The 16,962-nt window shown below is 44.9% G+C and overlaps 1 protein-coding gene and 1 pseudogene across 1 annotated transcript in view; both read right to left on the bottom strand.

Moving 5' to 3' along the window:
* Positions 1 to 16,962, bottom strand: part of LOC126108294 (adenylate cyclase type 5-like) — a 693,279-nt gene that overhangs the window by 507,481 nt on the left and 168,836 nt on the right. The window lies entirely within an intron of this gene.
* On the bottom strand, positions 14,046 to 14,163 carry LOC126109051 (5S ribosomal RNA; annotated as a pseudogene).

Here is a 16,962-nt window from a genome sequence, read left to right as displayed (position 1 = left end):
GATGATGCTGTAGTATAGAGAGAAGTTGCAGCATTAGAAAATTGCAGCGAAATGCAGGAAAATCTGAAGCGGATAGGCACTTGGTGCAGGGAGTGGCAACTGACCCTTAACATAGACAAATATAATGTATTTCGAATACATAGAAAGAAGGATCCTTTTTATGATAGCGGAACAAACACTGGTAGCAGTTACTTATGTAAAATATCTGGGAGTATGCGTGCGGAACGATTTGAAGTGGAATGATCATATAAAATTAATTGTTGGTAAGGCGGGTACCAGATTGAGATTCATTGGGAGAGTCCTTAGAAAATGTAGTCCATCAACAAAGGACGTGGCTTACAAAACACTCGTTCGACCTATACTTGAGTATTGCTCATGGGTGTGGGATCCGTACCAGATTGGGTTGACGGAGGAGATAGAGAAGATCCAAAGAAGAGCGGCGCGTTTTGTCACAGGGTTGTTTGGTAACCGTGATAGCGTTACGGAGATGTTTAGCAAACTCAAGTGGCAGACTCTGCAAGAGAGGCGCTCTGCATCGCGGTGTAGCTTGCTCGCCAGGTTTCGAGAGGGTGCGTTTCTGGATGAGGTATCGAATATATTGCTTCCCCCTACTTATACCTCCAGAGGAGATCACGAATGTAAAATTAGAGAGATTAGAGCGCGCACAGAGGCTTTCAGACAGTCGTTCTTCCCGCGAACCATACGCGACTGGAACAGGAAAGGGAGGTAATGACAGTGGCACGTAAAGTGCCCTCCGCGACACACCGTTGGGTGGCTTGCGGAGTATAAATGTAGATGTAGATCTGACCGCCGTGTCATCCTTAGTTGAGGATGCGGATAGGAGGGGCGTGTTGTCGGCACACCGCTCTCCCGGTCGTTACGATGGTTTTCTTTGACCGGAGCCGCTACTATTCGGTCGAGTAGCTCCTCAATAGCCATCGCGAGGCTGAGTGGCCCCGAAAAATTCAACAACGCATGGCCGCTGGATGGTCACCCATCCAAGTTCCGGCCACGCCCGACACCGTTTAACTTCGGTGATCTCTCGGTAACCGGAGTATCCACTGCGGCAAGGCCATTGCCTGCATTTCTTCTTGGTGTAGCAATTTTAATGGCTAGTAGTGTACTTAGACCTGTTTATTTCTAGTATGGCTTACGTCAGTTTACAGCTTGAACATTTAGCTATTTTTCGACATAATCACCATTTCTGTCGAATCATTTTTGTGTGCCCATGTGATACCAGCTCGCCGCCATGCTGTTCATAATGTTATGAACCTCTTCTTTCACCTCGTCGTCGGAGCCGTATCGCTTTCCGGCCAAATGTTCTTTTAACCTACGGAACAGGTGATAGTAACGGGGCGCCAAGTCAGGACTATAGAGTGAGTGGGTTACTATGTTCCACTGGAACTGATGCAGGAGAGCAACGGTTTGCCGAGCGATGCGTTGGTGAGCGTTGTCATGGAGAATGTGTACGTCCTTGCTCAACATTCCTCCTCTCCGGTTCTGAATTGCCCGTTTGAGTTTTTTCTGAGTCTCTCAGTACCTGTCAGCATTAATTGTGGTCCCAGTGGGCATAAAGTCGACCAACAATACCTCTTTCCATCCCAAGAAACGGTTGTCATGACTTTACCGGCAGACTGTGTTTGTTTGAATTGCCGCGGCTTTGACGAAGAAAGATGCCGCCTCTGGCGTGATTGTTGCTCGGTCTCAGGTGTAAAGTGGTATACCCGTGACAATTGAGTCCAGAAAGTTGTCCTGTTCGGCACCAAGGCGGTGAAGAAATGCGCAGGAAGCATCAACTCGTTGCCGCATGTGGTCCTCAGTCAGCATGCGTGGCACCCATCTTGCGCACACCTTCGGGTAGTTCAATGTCTCCGTTAAAATTCTGTGAGCGGTGCTTCGGGAAACCTCAGGAACCAACTTGCAGACATCATCCAGGGTTATCCGTCGATCTTCACGCATGCTTTGCTCAACCTTCAACACTGTCTCCTCAGAAATCGACGGTCTCCCGCTCCTTTGTTCGTCGTGAATTTCGGTCCGACCAGCTGCAAACTCTCTACACCACATACCAGCATTTTTGACATCACTTCCGTCAATTGGCGATGGATTTCAATCGGCGCAGTGCCATTTCCGTTCAAAAACCGAATAACTGCGCGCAATTCGCACTTAGCGGTAACATCCAGCGGGAGCTCCATTCTCAACGGCTGCCAAGCCAAGACTGAGCGCCTCAGCGCGGCGTGCGCATGTCTACACACAGCGCGTGAAGCACTCTTCATAACAGTGTGACCAACTGCCACACGAACAGAGTTCTGTACTTATAAAAAAGGTAGGAGACCTTACTTTTGGGATTACCCTCGTAATAATAATAATAATAATAATAACAATTTTATTCAGTCGTCATCACCAACCTTGCCCCTTTCAAAATAATGTCTGTTATATAGTACACACTAATGTCAGGGTCGATGTTCAGAAGCGATGCATGCGAAATGACGAAACTTTTCTCGTGTTTGCCGGGTAAATCGTGGGCGAGTACTTTCGTACAAAAATACGACGTCGGTAATCGAGTGAGCCTAAATCGTCATAAAACTTTTCCTCACAGACATACGTCCATAGTTTTACCTCTTCTATACGTATCGCAGTGTTTTGTGTGTTCTGAGCTGCGTGTAGAAAACGGTGAAACTACAGATATGTGAAATGGTATAAAACTCAAAGGCAGCGAAAACAAAAGCCGGTTCGTAAAAGAGGAAAAGTAGTGGAAGGTGAAACTGAAACTAAGTTTTGTTTTTCTTTTTAACTTCAGTATCCGCTAACAACGAGGGAAAAAAGTCCAGTGGACTGCACGACATGTAAAAGAGAGCGACAAACATCAGTGACCACTGATAACGCTCTGTAAATAAAAGTGGAACGCGTCTAGCAGAAAACGGGAGACAGAAAAACAAATAATAACTGGTAACATCTGCTACGGAAAATGGACATGCAAAGAGACATATTGTTTCGACGACTTCGTGCACCAGGTCGTGGCCGACTACACACGGATGGCTGCATCCTTTGTCATGAACATCCATCTATCCACTTTTAAAGCAACTTTAACATTCATGCACAAAACCACCGCTCACCATGCATAGAGCACAAATTTCAGAGCGATTCTCAAACAGTTTGAGATACTCTGCCGCTGAAGCCCACATTTCCGAAGAGATGAACCATTTCTTGGGATTTTGTAGTTCAGCGCTTTTTCTGAACAGTGTAACGCCCCAAGGACAGAAAACCCCAATTAACAAACTTTGTGGAAACTTAAGGTAGGGAAGTGAATCATCTTGACAGGGTCGGCAACTATTGACGATAAAATCTACACTGGTAATATTTTGAATAACATCTATATTATACATCTATAGATCTATAGATGTAGCAGTCAGGGCGAACAGGCTTAGATGGTGGGGTCATGTTACACGCATGGGAGAAGCAAGGTTACCCAAGAGACTCATGGATTCAGCAGTAGAGGGTAGGAGGAGTCGGGGCAGACCGAGGAGAAGGTACCTGGATTCGTTTAAGAATGATTTTGAAGTAATAGGCTTAACATCACAAGAGGCACCAAAGTTAGCACTGAATAGGGGATCATGGAGGAACTGTATAAGGGGGGCTATGCTCCAATCTGAACGCTGAAAAGCATAATCAGTCTTAAATGATGATGATGATGATCTATATTATTCAAATGGTCCGCCCTCGTGGCCTCGCGGTAGCGTTCTCGCTTCCCGAGCACGGGGTCCCGGGTTCGATTCCCGGCGGGGTCAGGGATTTTTCCTGCCTCGAGATGACTGGGTGTTGTTGTGTCGTCTTCATCATCATCATTCATCCCCATTACGGTCGGAGGAAGGCAACGGCAAACCACCTCCATTAGGACCTTGCCTAGTAAGGCGGTGAGGGTCTCCCGCATCGTTCCCCTACGCTTCTGTGAAGAAGCATGGGACTTCATTTCATTTCATATTCAAATACTGAGAATAGCAAACGAAAAGGGGAGATAAGAGGAAAGGATTATCCTAGATTCTTTATCAAACACCTGCAGAATAAATTCAAAATCATATGAACGAAGGTTAAATCCAAGAAAGTAATCTACATGTACATCCATACTCCGCAAGCCACCTGACGGTGTGTGGCGGAGGGTACCTTGAGTACCTCTATCGGTTCTCCCTTCTATTCCTGTCACGGATTGTTCGTGAAAAGGAGGATTGTCGGTATGCCTCTGTGTGGGCTCTAATCTCTCTGATTTTATCCTCATGGTCTCTTCGCGAGATATACGTAGGAGGGAGCAATATACTGCTTGACTCTTCGGTGAAGGTATGTTCTCGAAACTTCAACAAAAGCCCGTACCGAGCTACTGAGCGTCTCTCCTGCAGAGTCTTCCACTGGAGTTTATCTATCATCTCCGTAACGCTTTCGCGATTACTAAATGATCCTATAACGAAGCGCGCTGCTCTCCGTTGGATCTTCTCTATCTCTTCTATCAACCCTATCTGGTACGGATCCCACACTGCTGAGCAGTATTCAAACAGTGGGCGAACAAGCGTACTGTAACCTACTTCCTTTGTTTTCGGATTGCATTTCCTTAGGATTCTTTCAATGAATCTCAGTCTGGCATCTGCTTTACCGACGATTATATGATCATTCCATTTTAAATCACTCCTAATGCCTACTCCCATATAATTTATGGAATAACTGCTTCCAGTTGCTGACCTGCTATATTGTAGCTAAATGATAAGGGATCTTTCTTTCTATGTATTCGCAGCACATTACACTTGTCTACATTGAGATTCAATTGCCATTCCCTGCACCATGCATCAATTCGCTGCAGATCCTCCTGCATTTCAGTACAATTTTCCATTGTTACAACCTCTCGATATACCACAGCATCATCCGTGAAAAGCCTCAGTGAACTTCTGATGTCATCCACAAGGTCATTTACGTATATTGTGAATAGCAACAGTCCTACGACACTCCGCTGCGACACACCTGAAATCACTCTTACTTCGGAAGACTTCTCTCCATTAAGAATGACACGCTGCGTTCTGTTATCTAGGAACTCTTCAATCCTATCACACAATTGGTCTGATAGTCCATATGCTCTTACTTTGTTCATTTAACGACTGTGGGGAACTGTATCGAACGCCTTGCGGAAGTCAAGAAACACGGCATCTACCTGTGAACCCGTGTCTATGGCCCTCTGAGTCTCGTGGAGGAATAGCGCGAGCTGGGTTTCACACGATCGTCTTTTTCGAAACCCATGCTGATTCCAACAGAGTAGTTTTCTAGTCTCCAGGAAAGTCATTATACTCGAACATGTACGTGTTCCAAAATTCTACAACTGATTGACGTTAGAGATATAAGTCTATAGTTCTATACATCTGTTCGACGTCCCTTCTTGAAAACGTGGATGACCTGTGCCCTTTTCCAATCCTTTGGAACGCTACGCTCTTCTAGAGACCTACGGTACACCGCTGCAAGAAGGGGGGCAAGTTCCTTCGCGTACTCTGTGTAAAATCGAACTGGTATCCCATCAGTTCGATCAAAGATAATATTTACCATGGAAGAGAGTTGTAGCCGCATCGAAAACGAAATTCAATGCGACTACAATGCAACTCGGATATGGAAATGTTCAGTTAGTTAGTTGGTCTTCAGTCGCTCTAGAGTACTTTAGCGATAGTTGTCTGGACGTAAACGCTATTAGATTGCTTCAGTTTTGGAAGTTTGATAATTCGTGACGTAGAGACTGAAGTATTGCTCAGTGATTCGACTGATGAAAGTTGATCTTAACCGCAACGGTATAGTAAGACTTCACTTGAGTGATATTGGTTTATCGCACTTAGCCTTCGTACTGATGAACAGTTACGAACCTTTAGAGCAATGGATCAACGACAGAAAGACCATTCGTAGTCTTGAGTAGGACACAATAAAACGAAGACACGGAGAAAAACAAGTACATCGATTAATCAGAAGGTGCTGTTAGCGTCACGCCGCGAGGGATTAGCCGAGCGGTCTCAGGCACTGCAGTCATGGACTGTGCGGCTGGTCCCGGCGGAGGTTCGGGTCCTCCCTCGGGCATGGGTGTGTGTGTTTGTCCTTAGGATGATTTAGGTTAAGTAGTGTGTGAGCTTAGGGACTGGGTAGTTAAGTCCCACAAGATTTCACACACATTCGAACATTTTTTGTTAGCGTCACAATTACTGAACTGAACAGAAGTTAATCTTGAATGACATATCGGTGTGCGTGTGTTGTAGGGACAAGCAATTAATTACAGAAAGAATAATAAAACCTGAGTCAAGAGGTAAATGTTACGTGTCGCCTAACTCTTTAAACATTTTAAGTAACTAAGTGAGTACATGAATAATGGACAGCGAAGAGTGATTAGTTTAAACCAGTATGACGGCGTATTAAAAAAAAAATCCTCCATCATAAGTTATCTCTGGAGTTACGTCGGACCGTTGTTAATAACTGGACGTAGCAACGGACTAGTAGGCAGCAAATTTTCATCCTCGCTATGTATGATGTGAAAAACGACCGTAATGATGAAATCAAGAATCAAGATTTTATTTTATCACGGAACTAACCGGTCATGCCGGCCGGGGTGGCCGAGCGGTTCTAGGCCCTTCAGTCTTGGGCCTGGATGTCCTTAGGTTAGTTAGGTTTAAGTAGTTCTAAGTTCTAGGGGACTAATGACCTCAGCAGTCAAGTTCCATAGTGCTCAGAGCAATTTGAACCATTTTTTAACCGGACATAAAAATAAAAATAAACAATTGCAGTTTACCAGTTCGCACAAGCTGAGAAGACTGTCGCGAACAGATAACAGAACGTTTGTAAACCACACGAGGAGTTGTGTTCTTACGGGAGTTGCAGTTGCTGTTCCATGTCATACCGACGTGGACGAACATCGTTACGAGTCGCGTCTCCTACCGCTGAGTGAAAAAGGAGGGAAGGGACGTCACAATATCTACTGCGAATGAAAGGGGATTATTTATTCTTTAGCGCAGGGCATTGTACACAAACTCTGTAGGCAATATTTAGCACCGTATTTCTGTTGACTACGTGGAGGTACGGAAATAGAGGGGTGTTGTCATGAAGCTGTACACTCAACTCTCACGTTCTCCACGTCAGTTGTTCCAAACAGAATCTTCAGGTAGACGTATTTCGATAAAAAAAGCCAGCTTGCGTTATACAGCGTATAATGGGTATAAGTACAAATACACTCCTGGAAATGGAAAAAAGAACACATTGACACCGGTGTGTCAGACCCACCATACTTGCTCCGGACACTGCGAGAGGGCTGTACAAGCAATGATCACACGCACGGCACAGCGGACACACCAGGAACCGCGGTGTTGGCCGTCGAATGGCGCTAGCTGCGCAGCATTTGTGCACCGCCGCCGTCAGTGTCAGCCAGTTTGCCGTGGCATACGGAGCTCCATCGCAGTCTTTAACACTGGTAGCATGCCGCGACAGCGTGGACGTGAACCGTATGTGCAGTTGACGGACTTTGAGCGAGGGCGTATAGTGGGCATGCGGGAGGCCGGGTGGACGTACCGCCGAATTGCTCAACACGTGGGGCGTGAGGTCTCCACAGTACATCGATGTTGTCGCCAGTGGTCGGCGGAAGGTGCACGTGCCCGTCGACCTGGGACCGGACCGCAGCGACGCACGGATGCACGCCAAGACCGTAGGATCCTACGCAGTGCCGTAGGGGACCGCACCGCCACTTCCCAGCAAATTAGGGACACTGTTGCTCCTGGGGTATCGGCGAGGACCATTCGCAGCCGTCTCCATGAAGCTGGGCTACGGTCACGCACACCGTTAGGCCGTCTTCCGCTCACGACCCAACATCGTGCAGCCCGCCTCCAGTGGTGTCGGGACAGGCGTGAATGGAGGGACGAATGGAGACGTGTCGTCTTCAGCGATGAGAGTCTCTTCTGCCTTGGTGCCAATGATGGTCGTATGCGCGTTTGGCGCCGTGCAGGTGAGCGCCACAATCAGGACTGCATACGACCGAGGCACACAGGGCCAACACCCGGCATCATGGTGTGGGGAGCGATCTCCTACACTGGCCGTACACCACTGGTGATCGTCGAGGGGACACTGAATAGTGCACGGTACATCCAAACCGTCATCGAACCCATCGTTCTACCATTCCTAGACCGGCAAGGGAACTTGCTGTTCCAACAGGACAATGCACGTCCGCATGTATCCCGTGCCACCCAACGTGCTCTAGAAGGTGTAAGTCAACTACCCTGGCCAGCAAGATCTCCGGATCTGTCCCCTATTGAGCATGTTTGGGACTGGATGAAGCGTCGTCTCACGCGGTCTGCACGTCCAGCACGAACGCTGGTCCAACTGAGGCGCCAGGTGGAAATGGCATGGCAAGCCGTTCCAAGGACTACATCCAGCATCTCTACGATCGTCTCCATGGGAGAATAGCAGCCTGCATTGCTGCGAAAGGTGGATACACACTGTACTAGTGCCGACATTGTGCATGCTCTGTTGCCTGTGTCTATGTGCCTGTGGTTCTGTTAGTGTGATCATGTGATGTATCTGACCCCAGGAATGTGTCAATAAAGTTTCCCCTTCCTGGGACAATGAATTCACGGTGTTCTTATTTCAATTTCCAGGAGTGTATAATACCGGAGCCACCGGGCTGCGTCCGTGGCGCGCTGCAGGTTTGGATCAGCCATTCGCCGCAATGACGGCGTATCTCGACACGACCATCGACCTGCTTTAACAATAAACGGGATTCATTCTACCAGGCTAGATGATTCCATTGATCCGTGGTGCAATCTCGGTGACTCCGTGACAACTTTAATCATAATCGACAATGTTGTTAGATCAACATGAGGACACGTAGGCGTCCTCTGCTGCGGAACACCATGTTCAACATTGTACGCCGAACTGAGTGTTCCAAAAGACTTGTCCCTGCGCCAGCCACTTTACTCTGTCGTCAGATCTGCCGCATATCGCCGCCTGTCCTGCTTGAGAGAGCGGGCAAGCTTCCGACCCCTATGTTCTGTGATGGGGTGTGGACGTCCAGCTTCTCGTCGCCTACTCGTGGTTTCGGCATTCTCCATCTATTCTCCACAGACGATCACGACAGCAGCACGCGAACATCAGGGCAGTGTCGCAGTTTCCGAGATGCACGCTTCCGGGCACTGGACCACAACAATCTGGCTTTCGTCAAACTCTCATAAGTCGAGGGATTTCCGCATTTGCGGCACTTATCATCACTGGAATGATTCCCAATTCATCTCTGGTCCCCTCATACACTTCTCTTACCGCGTCACGTACCTTCAGCTCTTCCAGGCGCCATACAACATCGCGATGGGCACTGATCATAATGTTTTGGTTCATCAGTGTAGTTAACGTTACATTTCTGACCAAATATGTTGAAAGGTGGCTACACTGAGCCACAGCGCCAGAGATCGCGCCAGAGAGTATTGTTCCGCCGCCTCCACTGGCAGTGATTATTGAGAAGTAGCGGCAGGCAGTTCTTGCCGAGAAGTTGTGGTGGGCACTGCTTGTCGTGAAGTCGGAGTGAGATGTGGTAGTGGAGAGTGTTGTTCCATGTTTTATGCAGTGGTTTGATGGGAGAGATAGCAGATGTTGTTCCAATGGAGATATTGTAATGATCTGAGTGCTTTTCGTCAATATGTATGAAGGTAACAAATTCCCTGTTTTTTTCTTTTTAATATTTCTGTATTTCAAATAATGCATCATTACAGGTTCAGTCAACAAAGCATCTGGCTTGTGTTCTTGTATTAGAGTGTAATTCTGCTTTCCTTACGCAATTATAGTATTTCTAATTTTCTTTTATCACGTCAGTATAATTGGTATTTAAAAATTCTTGTCTTGTTGAAGAAGAACCGTGCCAGATGTGCGTTGAGTCATACTACCACACACAGAACAGCTACACTTGTGCTTTGTTGGCTTCGTAGATTTTATAGTTGCTGGGGACTTAATTAATTAACTGTGTTAACGAAAATTTTGTTTCATTGTTTGTTGTTATTCTATGCAGTCAGATTGCGTAATAATACTAGTCAGGGCAAGCCGTTTACGAAACAGCGTAATCGGACTTACAGCTACCAAAAATATTTGCATAATAGATATTTAAATTAAGCCCCCATGCAATGTATACACAAACAACAGCTACGAAGAATATTAATAAAATTTGTTTTATTTCAAAATATTTATCATTTTTCACATAAAAAATTCGGAGGCATTAGTTTCCAGCACGTCCTCGTACGATGACACCCTAAATTTCTAATTCCGTCAGAATTTATATGAAATATTCAAAATAAAATGTTTTGTTGCCCCTAGAAGTCGATAGAAAGGTAACCTGCAATTCGGAGCGTGTAGCGTTAACCACGCACAGCTTCAGACATTTAGCAATATAGATATTGTACATCTCCATGCACATTTCACTACAACACCTCACGTTTCCACAAGTGTATTCAGTTTTAGAAGTGCGTCCACTAGTTGCTGTTATATACGTACTTCTGTCATTTTTTCGCGTTTAAAAACGTGAAACTGAAGGTGGAGGGAGAAGAAAGGAAAGGAGATGTAAGGAACTAATGGTATCAGCCGCATTTTGACTTTACGCGCAATCACTGGCGACGAGCGAAAATGTTTGCTGTCCCAGGACTCGATAAAATGGTTCAAATGGCTCTGAGCACTATGGGACTTAACATCTGAGGTCATCAGTCCCCTAGAACGTAGAACTACTTAAACCTAACTAACCTAAGGACGACACACACATCCATGCCCGAGGCAGGATTCGAACCTGCGACCGTAGCGGTCGCGCGTTTCCAGACTGAAGCGCCTAGAACCGCTCGGCCACTTCAGCCGGTAGCAGTACTCGAACCTGGAATCGCCTGCTGCCTAGGCAGTTGCGTTAACCACTGTACCACCCGTACACAGTGCTGGTAGGAAATGCGCGGACTGTCTCGGCTCATTCCCTGGCCGACTCACATTCCTACCCAGCGCACATATCCGCAGTCCCCATGTTCGCTAATTTTAAATTCCCGCTGGAGGTCGAACGCAACTGTGCATCCGTACTGAAAGTTGTGGGTTCACTGCCCATTCCTGTCTGCCTGAAAAGGCACTACATCTTCATTTAATTGACTAGCTTACCTCCCTTTGCTTCGTTCGCATGTGGCCCGAACAGATTTTGTTTTGTCTTTATTTAATCGACCTCTTATGTTTTTCACAAATTGTAACGCCCTCTACACTTTTCTAACTAATTAAGGCTATATAAGAATGGTCTATTCCGAATGTACTTCTGACAACAACAAAAAAGCCATTCTGGTAGCTGGAGTCCAAAGTTTTTGTTAATCGTCCGTTTTCCGATCTTGTGGTGATGTTTCCATAGCAACTCTCATCCTCTAATAAATATTTCTTTATATCTAACCCAGGAGAGAAGTACCAGTTTTCATAAGTTTAGCTTTAAAATATTTTTATTACAACGAAATATTTTCTTAAAAAGTTTCATCCCCTAATGCACTCCTACAGCGAATTTCCAGAAACGTCGAAACACGTATTTTTTTATTTGTAACCGTGAAGTGAAATACCGGTTGTCATAGATGTAGCCTTAACAATCTTATATAACTGTTTAGTAATTATTTATTTTCAAAAAAATTTTCACTCACTTTTTTACCTCCTTAGTGCTTGAATTTCCAAAAGTTCTGAAACACCTATTTCTTATTTTCTGACTATGAAACCAGATACCAGTTTCCCTACTACTAGTTTCAAAATCCCCTTAATAGCGACATACTTTTAGAAAGTATTTCATCCCTTATTTCAACCCCTTCAGAGTGCAATCTCAGACAATATCTTCTTAAACGACGTCTGCAGTATAAGAACCACACCCTCTCCAAACTTCAAGTTTCTATCCTTAGAGATTTGGGCCGGGGGAATGATGAGTCAGTGAATCAGGCGAGACACGTATTTTTTCATCTCTAATCGATAAGTCAAACACAAATTTTCAAAGATTTAGCTTTCGGAATGACATATTTTCATAAAACGATTCAGCCTGTATTTCACCCCTCATCGGTTGAATTTCCAAAAACTGTGAAACGCTTACTTTTTTATTCGTAACCAGTGTCCATAGGTGTAGCTTTAATAATACTTTAGCAGTTCTTTAATAATGATATACTTTAAGAAGAATGTTTACTCATTACGTCACCTGCATACGGTTAAATTTCCAAAACTGCTGAAATACGTATTTCCTTATTGCTGACCAAGAAACCTAACACTAATCTTGCTAGGTGTAGCATCAAATTTCCCTTAATAGCGACATCAAAAAGAACCCTTCATCCCTTATTTCGCCCCCTTCTACATCTACATGTACATGGTCACTCTGCAATTCACACTTAAGTGCCTGGCAGAGAGTTCATCGAACCATTTTAATACAACTTCTCTGCCATTCCACTCTCGAATGGCGCGTGGGAAAAAGGGAACACCTAAATCTTTCCATTCGACCTCTGATTTCTCTTATTTTATTGTGACGATCATTTCTCCCTACGTAGGTGGTTCTCAACAAAATATTTTCGCATTCGGAAGAGAAAGTTTGTGATTGAAATTCCGTAAATAGATCTCGCCGCAAAGAAAACCGCCTTTGTTTCAGTGACTGCCACCCCAACTCGCGTATCATATCAGTGACACTCTCAACCCTATTGCTTGATAACACGAAACGAGCTGCCCTTCTTTGCACTTTTTCGATGTCCTACGTCAATCCTACATGGTAAGGATCCCACACCGCGCAGCAATATTCCAGCAGAGGATGGACAAGTGTAATGTAGGCTGTGTCTTTAGTAGGTTTGTCGCATCTTCTAAGTGTTCTGCCAACAAAGCGCAGTCTTTATTTCGCGTTCCACAGAACATTATCTGTGTGGTCCTTCCAATTTCAGCTGCTCGTAATCGTAATTCCTAGGTATTTAGTCGAATTGACAGCCATTAGATTTGTGCGATTTATCGTATACCCAAAATTTATCGCATTTATTTTAGTATTAATCATGTGGATGACCTCGCACTTTTCTTTGTTTAGTGCCAATTGCCACTTTTCGCACCATACAGAAATTTTCTGTAGATCATTTTGTAACTGGAATTGATCGTCTGATGATTTTACTAGACGGTAAATTACAGCGTCATCTGCAAACAATCTAAGGGGGCTGCTCAGATTATCACCTAGACCATGTATGTAAATCAGGAACAGCAGAGGGCCTATGACACTACCTTGCGCAACGCCAGATATCACTTCTAATCGATGATTTACCGTCTGTCACTACGAACTGTGACCTCACTGAGAGGAAATGACGAATCCAGTCAGACAACTGAGACGATACTCCATATGCCCGAAATTTGATTAATAGTCGCTTGTGAGGAACAGTATCAAAAACCTTCTGAAAATCTAGGAATACGGAATCGATCTGAGATTTATCGACAGCACTCATTACTTCAAGGGAACAAAGAGCTAGGTGTCTCGCACAAGAACCATAATTTCAGAATCCGTGATGGTTATGTATCAATTAGGGTTGTAATTTCGAAAAATCTCTTCTTAAAAGACGCCTTTTCCAAATTTCAAGTTTCTATCCTTAGGGGTTTGGGCTGGGCTTCAATGAGTCCGTCAGTCGGTCAGGATATTGCCTTTTATACATAGAGAAGATTAGCCTCTCTGGGGAATGAATCCGCAGCCTTTTGTGCAGATGACTGCTGACAGGCTGACCTACCTGCCGACTGTGACGTCACTGGTGCTCATTGCTTCGGCATATGTTGGCAGATGTTGAATCCACGTTCGCTGTGACAGCTTGAGTCTGGCGATCGCTCGATCCCACGCCTCCCTGAGCTGTAGGGTGTCGTCTCGCACCGACCGGCCGCCGTGTCATCCTCACTCAGCCCATAGGCGTCACTGGATGCGGATATGAAGGGCCATGTGGTCAGCACATCACACTCCCGGCCGTGGGTCAGTTTCTGAGACGTGAGCTCCTCAGTTCGCCTCACACAAGGGCTGAGTGCATCCCGCTTGCCAGCAGCGCTCGGCAGACTGGATGGTCACCCATCCAACTGCTAGCCGAGCCCGACAGCGCTTAACTTCGGAGATCTGACGGGAACCGGTGTTACCACTGCGACAAGGCCGTTGGCCTACTAATGGTGTTGCCGGTGATTTTTATTTCGAGGTCTTCTTTAATCATATTCATCGCAGGTTTTTACATGGTAACTCTCCACGCCCTCCTGTCCTCTGCCATTCTCTCCACGTCTGCGTAATTTCCGCTGCCCTTGATGTCGTCTATGTTCTTGGATCTCCTCCTTCTTCTCAGTCTCCTCCCACAAACTAGACCATACAAAGCGTCTGTTAGCACACACTATCGCCTCAACGAATGTCCCATCCAGTTCTTGCTTTCTTTGCAGCCTGCAGCAGTCTACTCCTCTCACCAACTCTTTCCAACTCTCTTTTTTTTTTCCTTTTCAGGATAAATTTCAGCCATCAGTTGGAAATAAATTTTATTATGCTTCACCGGTTTCGGAAAATTAATTTGCCATCTTCCGAAGCCTATGAAATTATGGATATTATGTTTGAACCTTGACTACACATTTACGTGTAGTATAAAAAGTACATTACAGAAACTTACTTACTTTAGCAGACAGCAGTATCTACTTCATAGAACGATAATCCCATGGTACATTCAGAAATTTACATATTGTATGTGATTATTTTAAACCTTGTATAACAATTTACAATAACTGAATCACATCTATGTATATGTCTTTCTAGCAGCAAGGAACATGTATAAAAGCATACAAAATTTATTTGTAAAAAACATGAGACATAATTCTGGTATATGAAAGGGAAGAGCTAATTTTCACAATTTATAAAAGATGATAGGCAATTAAAGAAGTGTTTGTTTTTTAATGCAAGCTGATAATTCATTAAACAAACGCTATTTCGATTGGATGTAATCTCTTATAAAATGTGAAAATTAGCTCATACCTTTCATATTTTGGAATTATATATCAGGTTCTTTCAAACGTATTATATGCTACTACTTTATTTGCCTTAGTTATAATTTTTATATGTACTTTTATGTATGTTACACTAATAGCCATTAAAGTTGCTACACCAAGAAGAAATACAGATGATAAACGGGTATTCATTAGACAAATATATTATACTACAACTGACATGTGATTACATTTTCACGCAGTTTGGGTGCATAGATCCTGAGAAATCAGTACCCAGAACAACCACCTCTGGCCGTAATAACGGCCTTGATACGCCTGGGCATTGAGTCAAACAGAGCTTGGATGGCGCGTACAGGTACAGTTGCCCATGCAACTTCAACACGATACCACAGTTCATCAAGAGTAGTGACTGGCGTATTCTGGCGAGCCAGTTCCTCGGCCACCCTTGACTAGACGTTTTCAATTGGTGAGAGATCTGGAGAATGTGATGGCCAGAGCAGCAGTCGAACATTTTCCGTATCTAAAAAGGCCCGTACAGGACCTGTAACACGCGGTCGTGCATTATCCTGCTGAAATGTAGGGTTTTGCAGGGATGAAATGAAGGGTAGAGGTACGAGTCGTAACACATCTCAAATGTAACGCCCACAGTTCAAAGTGCCGTCAATGCGAACAAGAGGTGAATGAGACGTCTAACCAATCGCATCCCATACCAACACGCCGGGTTATACGCCAGTATGGCGATGACGAATGCACGCTTCCAATGTGCGTTCACCGCGATTTCGCCAAACACGGATGCGACCATCATGATGCTGTAAACCTTGATTCGTTTTGCCATCCGCGCACCCAGTAGACCATCGCAGGGGCTCCTGTCTGTGATGCAGGGTCAAGGGTAACCGCAGCCACAGTATCCGAGCTGACAGTCTATGCTACTGCAAACTTCGTCCAACTGTTCATGCAGATGGTTGTTGTCTTGCAAACGTCCCGATCTGTTGACTCAGGGATCGAGACATGGCTGCACGATCCGTTACAGCCATGCGGATAAGATGCCTGTCATCTCGACTGCTAGTGATACTAGGGCGTGGGGATCCAGCATGGCGTTCCGTATTACCCTCCTGAACCCACCGATTCCATATTCTGCTAATAGTCACTGGATCTCAACCAACGCGAGCAGCAATGTCGCGATATGATAAACTGCTATCGCGATAGTCTACAATCCGACCTTTATCAAAGTCGGAAACATGATCGTACGCATTTCTCCTCCTTACACGAGGCATCACAACAACGTTTCACCAGGCAACGCCGGTCAACTGTTGTTTGTGTATGAGAAATCGGTTGGAAACTTTCCTCGTGTCAGCACGTTGTAGGTGTCACCACCGGCGCCAACCTTGTGTGAATGCTCTGAAAAGCTAATCATTTGCATATCACAGCATGTTCCTGTCGGTTAAATGTCGCGTCTGTAGCATGTCATCTTCGTGATGTAGCAATTTTAATGGCCAGTGGTGTACTTGCTGCTAGAATAACACATACGTAGATGTGATTGAATTATTGTAAATTGTCGAACAGCGTATAAAGTTAACACAAACAACACGTAAATTTCTGAATATACCATGGCATCAACATTCTATGAAGAAGATATTGGCTATGTGCTAAACTATGTACGTTTGTGTAATATAGTTTCTATTCTTCACATAAATATATAGCCGAGGTCTAAAGAGTTATAATAGTCCTAATTTTGTAGGCCTCCGAGGATGATAAATTATTTTGCCGAAACTGGTAAAGCATAGTAAAATTTATTTGCAACTGATGACTGAAATTTCTCCTGAAAAAAAAAATACTGCAGTTATCGAAAATAACAGCCATGAATAAAATATGAACTCTTTCTTTAATTACATTAGTGTAGCGTTATTGTCCAAAAACCATTGCGTCACAGCCTTGTGACACGATATTCTGTCACGCCGACACGGTCAGCGTCCCCCAAAG

This window comes from Schistocerca cancellata, chromosome 11 (genome assembly GCF_023864275.1).
Source record: "Schistocerca cancellata isolate TAMUIC-IGC-003103 chromosome 11, iqSchCanc2.1, whole genome shotgun sequence".
In the NCBI taxonomy this organism is placed as follows: domain Eukaryota; kingdom Metazoa; phylum Arthropoda; class Insecta; order Orthoptera; family Acrididae; genus Schistocerca; species Schistocerca cancellata.
This window is presented reverse-complemented; position numbering and strand designations above follow the sequence as displayed.